We start from the raw sequence: 10,108 nt of genomic DNA on the forward strand, positions 1-10,108 counted from the left end.
CTTCAAATTATAACATTCACTTCCTGTAGATGGTAACATACTTCACAGTAGGTTAACACATGCATAAATAAATAAAGAGGTACATAAAAGTGAAAAAATTAAATAAAGAATTACAGCTTTAGTGTTTCACCTAAATGTACTTTTTGTTCTCTTTGCCCAGGCTTGTTCTAGATAATCAGCAAGGGTGAATACCTTATAATAAAAAAAACACTTTAGTCTATCCGCATCATTCAACCACATCAAATCTGTAGTTTTACACTTTTTAAACAACTTCAGCCGCATCTCATGGTATAAAGGGCAGTAAAACACAAAATGAAACTCATTCTCTATATCAATATTACAATAATCACAGATTCTTTCTTCCTCTGGCACTCCCCTATAACGTCCTGTTTCCAGGTACAGGGGCAAAACTCCAGAACGGAGCTGAGCGCACAATGATCTCTGTTTTTTTGATAGGGGAGCACATACATATTTTTCATTTCCAAAACAACTCTTTATTATTCTATATGTTCTTAATTTTGGTTTAAGGAATATATCTTGTGACCATTTACTTTTATGTGTATCTAATAAAACTTCCTTTGCAGCAAGTATATATACTGTGTTTATATTTTGAAAAAGGTCAGGAGCTCCAATTTGTGTAAATATGTCCTGTACTTCACATGCCCATGCACCCTTTACAAACACGTCCCAGTTAAATATTTTCTTAGCAACTCGGTTCTCAGGCATTTTCACCAATCTATTCCATAAAGCCATCATACTACCTTTCCACCTTACTTCGCTTGGTTCCCAACCCATATCTCCCGTTATTGCTAAGATTGGGGTAAATTTGTGGACTCCTAGGAAATAACGTATTGCTCTATTTTGTACCATCTGTCCTCTCACATTTATTTTTGAGCCCCATATTCCTGCCATATAGTCCATGACAGGACAAACACAGGCCTGAAATAATTTGGAATATGTAGCATATCCCAAGTTTCCCAACTGTTTCGTTTTTGCAATTACACCCCCAAGCGCTCTTCTAGCAGATTCGGCCAATATACATATACCATGCTTGTAATTGTCAGGGTTCTGTCGCGTCTGTCATGTGTTCCCACCTCATGTTTCCTTATTTGGTTTGTTTCCTGTCCTTGTTAAATGTAATCATCAGTTAATTCTTGTCCAGCTATGTTCGTCTCATTATCTATGATTTACATATCATTGATTACTATTCGACTCTGAGACTATTCGACTCTTATTGTCATACATTTCAAATGGTATTTTATTATATCTTTTGGGCCCGAGTTTTCTAATCTGATCCCAAAATCGTTGCGGGTTGGAAGCATGCATATCCTCTAGTTGTAAAATACAACCCTTATTATACTGTCTTTTAAAATATCTTAACCTTTTGTCAAACTGATTTTGTCTCAATTTAAATTCTGCTCTGCATTGTTGTTTTAGTTCTTTTCCATCTTTACATTTCAGATAAATATGCTCTGCTTTACGCATTAACTTCCACAAATTTTTAAGCTCTTCATTCCAGAAAGGTTTATTTAACCTGTGAATTTTGTGAGATGACTTTGGTCTTATTTCTACTCCTCCTAATTCATCATACAACAAATTACACACCCTACTATTCCAATTATCTATGACATCTTGTTTGTTTTGTGCTACTTGCAATTTATCAACTAGTTCCATTATACCTTTAATTAATTTCTCTGAGGGTCGCTTTAGGTCATGCCTACCTAACTTGCAGGTAGACCTTTTATAAGCCTCGTTATTTACTGACTCCTGATTGATCTCATCTGTATTAAAACCAGTTTGTTGCCGTACACTTAATTCAAGTAATAATAATGAATGATCTGGAACATGACACCTGTCACTGATCAGGTCGTAACATTGACAGTCTGAGATGAGTTGGGATGGAGATATAACTTTAAAATCAAGACAGGTTTCAAGACAATCAAAGGGTATAACTATATAGTCTACAACCACCTTCCCTTTGGTTGAAATAGAAGTAAAGTTGTCACTAAGGGGGCTTACCCGACCATTTAAAACACACATTTTAGCGTCTACTAAAAATTCCAAAAAGGCCTCGCCATGACGATTCACATAGTCATCAATTGCAATACGCATAGGGATATTGTCCACCTCTTTCACATAGTCCAATTTGTCACCAATTCGACTATTAAAGTCACCAACAACATAAATTGCATCCAAATTTGAAAATAAATACATCTGACTTGATAAATAAGCAAAAAAAGTGGATGCATCCCTGCCCCAAAAAGATGTCTCGGGGGGTAAATAACATGAGTACACAGCAAAAACCATAATCTGAATATCTGTGAGTAAAACAGATCCCTATAATCCCATCAACTGTTTTGTCAACTAATTCTATTTCATATTCTCTAAAAAGACATGATTTAACAAATATGCCTACTCCACCCGAGCCTCTTGGTGCTTTAATGTGTGTCATCCTATTCTGCCCAAAAGATACATAACACTCTAAATGTATTACTAAATCTCCCATTAAATGCGTTTCATTTAGAGCAATTAGATCAGGTGCAAGTGCTGTTAGAATTGTGGATCGCAAACCTCTGTTCAGGTCAGTCCAGCCGTTAATGTTCCAATGTGCCAGAGTTAAAGAATCTGAAGAGGAATGAGCAGCATTTCACGGGGTATCCGTATGGCGTTGTTTCCCATGTCCGTCTACTCGCAGCTGTTCTTTCCTCCGTAATCGTCCATTTCCGGCGACATAGAACTCTGATCCCCCCGGGATTTCCTTGAGAAGCGTCTTAAAGTTTGTTTCGATCAGTCTCTCAGTATGAGACTTCGCCGAGCGTATATACACTCTGCTGAACTCCTGTTGCTCTCGTAGTTGCTGCTTTCTCCGTAGAATAGCAACCTTCTCATGAACAGATCTGAACTCCGCTTTCATCACTCCCGGTGCTCTGCCGTAGGCCCGCATCCTCTCTAACGCAATCGGCACAGCCTCACTGCCGAGACCCTTGATGACGAGCTGCTGCACCTTCATCTGGATATCCTCCTCTTCTTCTTCTAGTAAAGCCAAAATGACGATCGACACGTCTGAATCAAACCGTGCCTTAGATGCCTTGGTATCCGCGTTTATCTTTATTTATAAAGTGTCAATCCGTGCCTCCAATCGCCCGATTTCCAGATCCATATGCACATGTATCTCCTTACTTTGTTTCGCCAGTTCAGACAGAACTTGGCTTTGACTTTTCTGTATAGTGGATTCAAGGTGTCCAACTTTGCTGTTCAACTCCTTTGTAATACTGCCGCTCATCTCATCCATTTTATCAGCGAGTTTTCTAAGTTTGTGCATAAATTCTTTGTTTTCCATATCTGTGGCAATTGAATCTGTGTTCTTAGCTCCGCTTCTCAGCGCTCTGCCACTTTCTTTGGACATAAGCAGACCGCACCGGGCACATACGAACAACAAGTTAAATCAATAGTCTGCTCGGAAATATCTTATTCGGACAAACTTTCCAGTTTTCTTGTTTATTTTTTCCTCCAACAAAGACCTGCGTGCAGGTAGCATGCGTGTAGCCTACCGTGAACCGGAAGCAATTTTATGTGGTAGTTAATGTTGGTACAGAACCTCTATATTTGCCACCAATAATTAGATTGGGTAGTTTGGTTATTGCTGAAGTCATGAAATCAAATAAAGACATTTTCTTTAAGGGAGATTTATCACAGTACCCTAATACAGTGAGTGTTCAGTGTCAAACTATTACATCAGAGTCGAGTACTGATGTGCAGGGGTTAGAACTGCCTGGGCTTTCAGAGGTTGAGGAGGAGGAAGTGAGAAGATTGTTGATGAAATATTCTGATGTTTTTGCGAAGCTTGATAGTGATTTTGAGTGTACAAATTTAATTGATCATCAAATTCCCCTAGTAGATGACACGCCAGTTCGTCAGCAATATCGTTGAATTCCTCCTAGTCAGATTGAAGATGTGAAGGCACACATTAGATAATTGTTGGACAGTCACGTTGTTAGGGAGAGTGGTAGCCCATATGCCTCACCAATCGTGTTGGTGAAGAAGAAAGATGGCTCTTTGAGAATGTGTGTTGACTACCGGCAGCTTAATGCTAGAACGTGTAAAGACGCTTATCCCCTGCCAAGGATAGAGGAATCCCCGGATGCCTTGACTGGAGCTAAGTGGTTTTCGACCTTAGACCTGGCATGTGGATATAACCAGGTACCAGTTGCTGAAACGGATCGTTTTAAGACTGCTTTTTGTACCCCATTTGGGCTCTTTGAATTTAATAGGATGCCATTTGGATTCTGCAACTGCCCAAGCACTTTTCAAAGATTAATGGAGCGAATTTGTGAAGTGTGAAAAGTGTGAAAACTACCTATCACACTAAGAAAATATGCTATTTGCACGTATTTGCCACTGCCTTGTTGCAAATTATTTTAAGGGGGAATATTATCAATTAATCATAACTCTTTATAATTATATATTAATTAGAATATTTGGATAAATTAATAGAATTAGCTTGATAAAGCAGAATTTACAGTACAATCAATTGACCAGGTCGTCTAGTGAACGCTCAGTGATGATTATTTATGAATTCAAAGAAATCTTAATTTCCAGGGTAAGAGAAATACCCTTTTTTAATGTACAGTGCTACTCAGAGCATGTAACAAGATAAACTTTGTTGCAAGCAGGGAATCAGAAACAAATATTCATATGTATTGTGCACAAATTATTGGTGTTTATATTGGTGCACAAATTATAGGCGTTTGTGATTTTAGTTTTATTAACTAAATCACAAACACCTAATTAGACTAAACAAACACATACATATATACACACACACACACAGACACACGCACATCACAAATACATGGTACATGGGAAGGGTAAGTGAGACTGGATGAATGAAACCGGACAGAAACAGGGGAATTGAAGCTGAGTTGACCATCTGAAAGAAACATCAGACTCTAATTCAAAGCACAGTATACGATAGCTTACAACAAACCTTTGTGTGGTGAAAGGAACGATACTTGCATTTGACTTGGCTGTGAAACGAGAGTCTCGTGAAGCTTCTGAAGAAGGTCTGGATGGTTCCATTCGATGGCCGAAGTTGCAATCTCTTGAAACTCCGAGGTTGTTCATGACTCTGTTGGGATTGAGAAAGTCCTCTCTCCTAAGTAAGCACATGGCTGCGTGTAAAATGGGGCCTGCTGGCCCTGAGGGCCGCAGTGGAACTGCAGGCCGCAATCCAGAGAGGAAGATGCAGAGACTGCCGGGAGCGTGGAGAGAGAAATGTCTAAGCGAGTGCATTTCCATGATGGTGAATTCCAGGGTTGAGTGAAGATTTACTCCAGTGGTATTAGTCTGACTCTTTGTAGTCAAGAGCCATCTCCCCAGGCTGGGGAGACCGCACACGGCTCTATGTTGGGCCCTGCCGGGCGCCCGCACCGGCTCCATAAGTCCAACCATACGGGCAGCAATCGGGAGATTTAGCAGAAGAGAGAGGTGGACCTGTGCGTGAGCCCTTTAAAGTCAGGGAAGAGTCACACCTTTCAGGATGGGCTTGACCAATGAGAAAGGCTGAATTTCCAAGCGGGAGGCTGGAAATATTGGGGGGTTTTATGACCCTTTGCCTGAGAGCATGGTTCGAAAGGCTCTGGCAGTCTATACTTTGATTAAATTACACACACACCAGGCATTCTATGAGAAGGTGGTGTACACCAAAGTGTGCGTCATCAAATGAGCATTAATTTGGTAGGAGACACGATATAGGTGGGGTTACATTAAATAGTACTTCACTCATAAAGCATGCATAAAACAAAATACAATGCACGAGACACTATACAAGATAGTTAAAATCATACACACAAGGTCCTGAGAGGCATGTTTATCTGTAGAAAGGTTTGTCTATGAGTGACAAGGAGGACAGTTTTGTTTGTATGGGCATTGTGTGGGTTTCAGAAGGGTCCGTTCTTACGGAACGTCATATCTCACATACTTTTGAGCAATAAAACAGTCTTATCAGATGGTTTCCCTGGTAACTGAGCCCTTTAGGGTGCTCTTTTGGGGGGAAGGGTCCATAGACCCTCACAGATTGTTTGTTGAATGAGAGGGTTTGCTGGATTATTAATTTAATATAATGAATTAATGTGTGTCTTACTGGTCCAAACGCTACAGCCTATAAAAAATACCCTGATGTCTATACCGAAATATGCACATTTATTACAATTTATTGTTATGTTTTGTCAAAAAACGTGTTGGGCTAATGAAATTGCTGTCCAGCATTGTTAAATTTCTTTGAATTGTAAATCCAAAAATTCTTATTCCTGTCATTCCGATCCATATCAACATTCCGTGGCCTATTCAATTCAAATTCCAGCTCATGAATTGACAAGGGAGCCAATTATTAAATTCAGATTTTTTTACCAACTCTGATACCTTGACTGCAATAAGTAACTGAATAAAATTATGTGGCAAGGGCATACATTTTAATGCAAAAGCTCTTTATATCGAACGAAATCCACTGACAGTATTATTGCAACTAACAGGGCAAACTGTTCATAATGTGTGAAATAGCTTGGGCCAAAGATTCTCCTTTTCCCATTTTAGAAACATTTGAGAGGTAGAAGCACAACAACTTCTGCTAATGGAACAGCAGCTAGCCCTGGGATTATATGTCCTCGGAGAGATGCATGCACAAGGCTGCACATCCCACAGTGCAACAGTCACACCGTTAATTAGCCAAATTAGTCAGAGGAAATCAAACTCTGTGTTGACACACACACACACATCGTCATGACAACGGCACACAGGAAGTGAGGAGAGAAAGCTGAAGCATCAGGTTTCGGCACACAGACGGACATACAGTGACACACATATAAACACACACACACACACACACACACACTTCCACTCTGCTGTCCATCCCTCACTAGCTGAAAGTTGATTAAAAATTATTATATCTATACTTGTCCTATAAATAATTCATAGGTGCATAATTACTGCAGGTTTAGAAAGGGAGAAATGATTTAATTTAGCCACAGGGTGTGAGTCTCACAATTAGAGCTGAATAAATGAAGATGATCTGACTACAGTGACAGTACTGACCCTCACGCAAGATGACAGGGAAGGAGAGAAAGGGAGAGAGAGAGATAGATAAAGACTAGCCATCAAAAAATAAATAATAATAGCTATAATAAACCTTGACATTGAAGAATTATGAAAGTCCCATACACACACCTTGCTTACTGGCATAATGGCTGGCATACTTAATATATGGTAATTAGGAAAAGCCTCATCTGCATAGGAATGTTTTTTTGAAGTAGCCATCTGTGTGAAAATTAATAATTCCAGTTGGAAAAAGTGATTGGAAAGTCATAAGTTTAAAAGCATTTATAATTTGACGGTTCAAGGGCTGACCGTACATTTGAGGAATTGCGGGTCAGGTTATGAATTGACACAGAGGAATGTGTTAATGTACTCAAATTTGTGTGAAAAATAAATCATAAATCACTTTCCGCAGTTTGAAATCTATACTAAATACTGATGTCAGGCCTTCTCTATAACATCATTCGTTATCTGTCATTTTTAAAGACAGTATTTTCTACTAGTTAGATAATACTTCCAGACGAGAGACTCTTTTACAGCTTATAAAACAGGTCAAAAAGCTACTAAGATAAAGTCCTTGTTTTAAAACGTTTCCACGATTCCTCACCGTCTTGGTTTTTAGGTTCATATTTCATGATTCTTTTTTAAGTGTCCTGGGCCATAATCTGAATGGAAAATGCTTTTCATCAGGGTCTACATTCAGAGTAATCACTGGTATGAGATAGATGCTATTATGCTAATGATAGACTGCTGGCCTACTTCAGTGAAGAAATTAAAGTCCTCACCTTTCTAAGCACCAGAATATCTGCGGGCAAGTGAAACGTATTATATTACATACTGCCTTACAGTCTCCTTTCCACTGTTAGTGTATTTTGGGAAGGATTCTACAGCTCTAAAAGTACTGGGAAGTCACAGGTGCTGTGAGTTTAAAAATGGATAGATTTTTAGCCTTGAGTGTATGAGATGAAGGGCAGAGAAAAGGGGAATGTTTGAAAGAAGCTACGCTAATTGAAACAGAAGAGACGCTAAGTAACCTGCAGTGCTTGAGGGTTGTTATTGTTGTCAGTATGAAGCACAAAACTTCCATTGTTGCTAAAATGAATGACACATTTGTGCCACAGTATGTCGAGACACCGCTTAGAGTGTTCAGAGTGTGTGTGGCCTTTTCATACATTCATGCACATATAAATATACATATAGGCCCTATATATATATATATATATATATGTACATATACACATATATACATGTACATATTTATATATATATATATATATATATATATATATATACATATATATACACACAATATATTTTTCAAGAAACTGTGAGAGCTGAAGCAATCCAAATGTTGATTAAAAGTTATTCACAATTTCCAGGAATTAAAGCAAAATATTTTTTTCCGACATTTTTCCTACATGAAAGGTTAAAAGATATGCTAAGGTTTGGGTTAGGGTTAGCTTGATAAGTGCAGTCAACTTTATAATTTGCATACAAATTATTTTTATAGTTTAAAAATTATGATAATGTTTACTTGTTTTCCCAGGACACTATAGAAACATTTTTTAAAGTGTTTCTATAATCTATATATATATATATATATATATATTTATATATATGTATGGGCCATTCTACGGAATTGGTGCAAACTGTTGTCCCTCATCCAAAAAACACATTTGAAAAGCATTTAATTATTAAAATCTTAGATGTTTACTAGGATCCTTCAATTATCTATTGAAACCCACAATAATATTTAAGATATCAGCAAGCTTTATATATATAAAATCATAATTTATGGGCTACTTTCAATTAGGAGGTGGCTGTCCCAAACCCTAACCCCTAAATTTCAACTTGTGAAAATGATATTGAAAAATTTTTTGGAAATTTTTCCATTCTTGTTTAAATTTTTTTTTTGTTAAAAAAAATATTTATTTTATATTTTATTTTTAAATCATGAAACTTTATCTAAAAAAATGTGTCCTGCATTTTCATGTCATTACCAAAACAGTGAATGTTGTAGTCCATTGGCTGAGACTGATTTTAACCACACCCCTACATTTTTGATCAGGAAATATTCCTGTGTCCTTCTCTCTAATGTGCTATATGGTGAGTAGATTTGATCCCATCATTTTGAGGTAAATGTGTTCTAAAGTCTAAAAATCTGTGTGTAACTTTAAGGAATGTCACTACCAAACTCATTTTTTCTGCTATTGAGAGAACTTTTTTGGATGTTATTCCATAAAATTTAGTTGTTATATGTGTTCAACTGTTCTGACCAGTGATTGCTAACCATGTGCTGATTAGCATCTTCGAGCTAGGCTCAAAAGTATCTAAAATTGTCACTACCAAAACAGTCACAACCGAAACATGTCTTGAAGTTTCGGTTGTGACATTGTTTTGGTAGTGACAAAAGGGAACACATAATCCTTTATTTGGAGGAATAAACTACATTTTAGTACAGTTATGCAAATAATTACTACTGTAGTATGTTTTAGTAGTGTTTTAGTGTTTTAGTATGCAAGATTCTGTTCAAATTCTGTAATGTGATGAGGTTACAATTACTTAAGGTTGCAGTCCATGATACTAGCTTAGGTGTAAGGTTGTTGTCAGTAATGTTAATTTCTATGATTAACTTGACAGGGAGAATGACATAAAACACCAACATGCCTAAAAAAAAAAATAGAAAAACTACAGCAGAGAGACAGAGAGAATACAAACAAAAGTTGAGGGAAGACCCAGTGAAGTACGAGGAATACTTAAGGAAAGAAAGAGAAAGAAATAAGAAACGAAGGGAAGAAGGAAAGTTGAAGAGTATCAGTGAATTATCTGACAGGTGGCAAAGACATGTCAGAAAAGCATGGAGGAAAAGACAGAAAAGACATTCTACAGAATTGGTGCAAAGTCAGAGTTGGAAACATCTTGAAATTTTTTTGTTTTTTTCCCACAAATTTTGCATGTATGCAAATTGTATAATATCCAAGGTACGCTTTTCTAGTAATTGTGCAGTTAATTCTCATAT

Source organism: Barbus barbus, assembly GCF_936440315.1.
Source record: "Barbus barbus genome assembly, chromosome: 17".
NCBI lineage: Eukaryota > Metazoa > Chordata > Actinopteri > Cypriniformes > Cyprinidae > Barbus > Barbus barbus.